The 2,461-nt window shown below is 50.8% G+C and overlaps 1 non-coding gene across 1 annotated transcript; it reads right to left on the bottom strand.

Annotated features, from left to right (window-relative positions):
- Positions 1-1,834: 1,834 nt before the first annotated feature.
- On the bottom strand, positions 1,835-1,939 carry LOC129521101 (U6 spliceosomal RNA). Its single transcript, XR_008666759.1, has one exon. It is a non-coding gene; the product is annotated as a U6 spliceosomal RNA (small nuclear RNA).
- Between the last annotated feature and the right edge of the window lie 522 nt (positions 1,940-2,461).

Below are 2,461 nucleotides of genomic sequence, written 5' to 3'. Positions count from 1 at the left end.
TGCACAGCATAACTTGAGTGCGAAATCCAGACCCATGTGCCCAAGTAGCCGTGGGTTCTCCTGTAGCCGTGGGTCCCCCTTGGTGGCGCTGCCGGCGGCGGGTAGGCCTCGGAGCTCCTCGGAGCACCCTCGGAGCTTCGGGCCCACCTGCCGACAGCGCCCCGCCTCCGTAGCAGGTTCCTTCCCTGTGACAGGATAGGACCCCACATCCTATCCTAGCTGCACATCCCACAGATTGATTGTGACAAGGAAAGAAGAAAAGGTGCGTAAGGGTCCTCAGGTGACCATAAGAGCACTCTGCACACGCACACGCAGGGGATGATTCCTGTGGCTGCACTGACCTCGGTGGATGGTGTGAGAGCGGATCTCAGGTGAATGATCCCATACTCCCTAGTCAACTTTGTCTTCCCTCTGCAGCCCAGCAGGACTCGACCAACGTGCTGGAGATGGCACACCATTCCCGGGGAGAGAGGGCGCGCCAGCCGCTTCCTAACGATCCACCACAAAGTAATTCTGCACATGTCAAGTGCAAAGAAGCACTTGACAGTGGTCAGGCCTGTCAGAGCAGGAACTGAAGGCCAACGTGTGCTCTCTCCCCAGTGTGCTTTTGCCCCAAGTGTGCTCTCGCCCCTGGACCCCGAGTGTGCTTTTGCCCTTGAGCCTGAGTGTGCTCTTGCCCTGGGCCCCGAGTGTGCTCTCACCCTGGGGTCCTGAAAGCTATTGATTGTTAGTGTCAGGGAACAAGTCCCACCAAGGCCTTGGGAGAGAAGCTGTGGCCCTGAAACAGGCCGGATTTGAGGTCTCTGTCAAGTAACTCTGTCTCTCAGGACCTCCATGGAGCCCGCTCTCATCCTGACGCAATTGCCCTATCAGTCCTTCAATCAGAAATGTCTCCTGCCTATAGGGGCTCCTGGCTGGTTCAGGAGGTAGAGCACAGGACTCTTGATCTCAGGTTGGAAGGTCAGCCCCATGTTGGGTGTAGCTATTACTTAAAAATAAAATCTAAAAAACAGACATGTCTCTCCTACCTTTAAAGTGTTGTGTAGTCAGGAGGAATGGTCTTGGCCAGGGAGTCCCCCGGGCCTGGGTTAAATCTTGGCTCTGTCACTCATTCACCCTGGGTCTTCGGTCCCCATGGGGACAATACTACCTACCTTACAAGACCTTTGTGTTCAAAGAACTAGGCCTCACCCCTGGGAGCACCGCAGAGGTGCTTTGGGCTTGGTGGGGGATGGTAGAAGCCGCGGTGTGCCTGCATCACCCCCCCCCCCCAAATTAGGAAATGACAGGTGCCCGTGAAAGGCAGCGAGGAGAGCATCTTCGGATTTGAAGCGCAAGATGACGGAGGGCCACACAGAACCAGAGACAAGAGCCACAGCGGTTTAACCACAGCTCTGGAAATGTGGAGGAGGGAGGGTCTGGGAAACCTTGGGAGGCCGCGGGTGGGCCTGGGCCGCAGGGATGGGCTGCGGGGATGGGCCGCTGCGGGAAGTAGTGGGGCCTGCTGATTCCCATCTGTGACCTTCCTTAGCATTTGAAGGTGAAGGCCTTGGTACAGAACGCCCAGCCCCCAGCCCCCAGCCCCCAGCCCCGGAGCCCAGGAGGCCCCTGATTTCCTGAACCCTGGCACCTCTCCCGCCAGGCTCTACAAGGGACCGAATCTTTTTCTATCCCAGCTGAAGCCAAAATCTATTTTATTTACAAAACTCGCCAAAGTCTCGGCTCTCTCTATTACTGATCCAATATAGAAAGTGTAGTGATTTTGCAAAGAAAAAAAAAATTGTAATAATAATAATGGGATACATGTCAAATTAGTTTTGTTATTTTTATTTTTTTATATATGGAACACTTCACAAATTTGCATGTCTTCTTAGCACAGGGGGCATGCTAATCTCAGCATTGTTCAAATTTTTGGTATACATGCTGCCCAAATGAGCACAATATGTTGAGTTATTAACTCACTTTCACTATTTCTTACGAAATAGAGACTAGTATTGCCCTTGTGTTAGAAATAACCTGTTTCAGTAGCACATTCAGACACAGACGCCAAAGTCCTAACCTTACAGTGGTTGTGTTCCTTGTACCACTATGTGCCTGCGTTATCAGAAGCTTCCTTGAATTTTTGTACTCTAGGAAGAAATTTGATGTTTATTTCTTAGGGGAAAAAAAAAAGTCAGGCCAATTTTTGGCTTTGGAGCCCAATGACGGCAAGCAGGTGTGTCCAGGGATTCAGGTCTTGATTCTTGAGGTCACTGCATCTGAGGCTGTCTTATCTTCCTTCTTTGAAAGGGAGAAAGATAGAGTGAAAAGCATGGACTCTTTTATTTTATTTTATTTTATTTTATTTTATTTTATTTTATTTTAGATTTTATTTATTTATTCATGAGACACAGAGAGAGGCAGTGACACAGGCAGAGGGAGAACCAGGCTCCAGGCAGGGAGCCTGATGCGGAATTCGATC

This window comes from Nyctereutes procyonoides, unplaced genomic scaffold, assembly GCF_905146905.1.
Source record: "Nyctereutes procyonoides isolate TBG_1078 unplaced genomic scaffold, NYPRO_anot_genome, whole genome shotgun sequence".
Taxonomy (NCBI): domain Eukaryota; kingdom Metazoa; phylum Chordata; class Mammalia; order Carnivora; family Canidae; genus Nyctereutes; species Nyctereutes procyonoides.
This window is presented reverse-complemented; position numbering and strand designations above follow the sequence as displayed.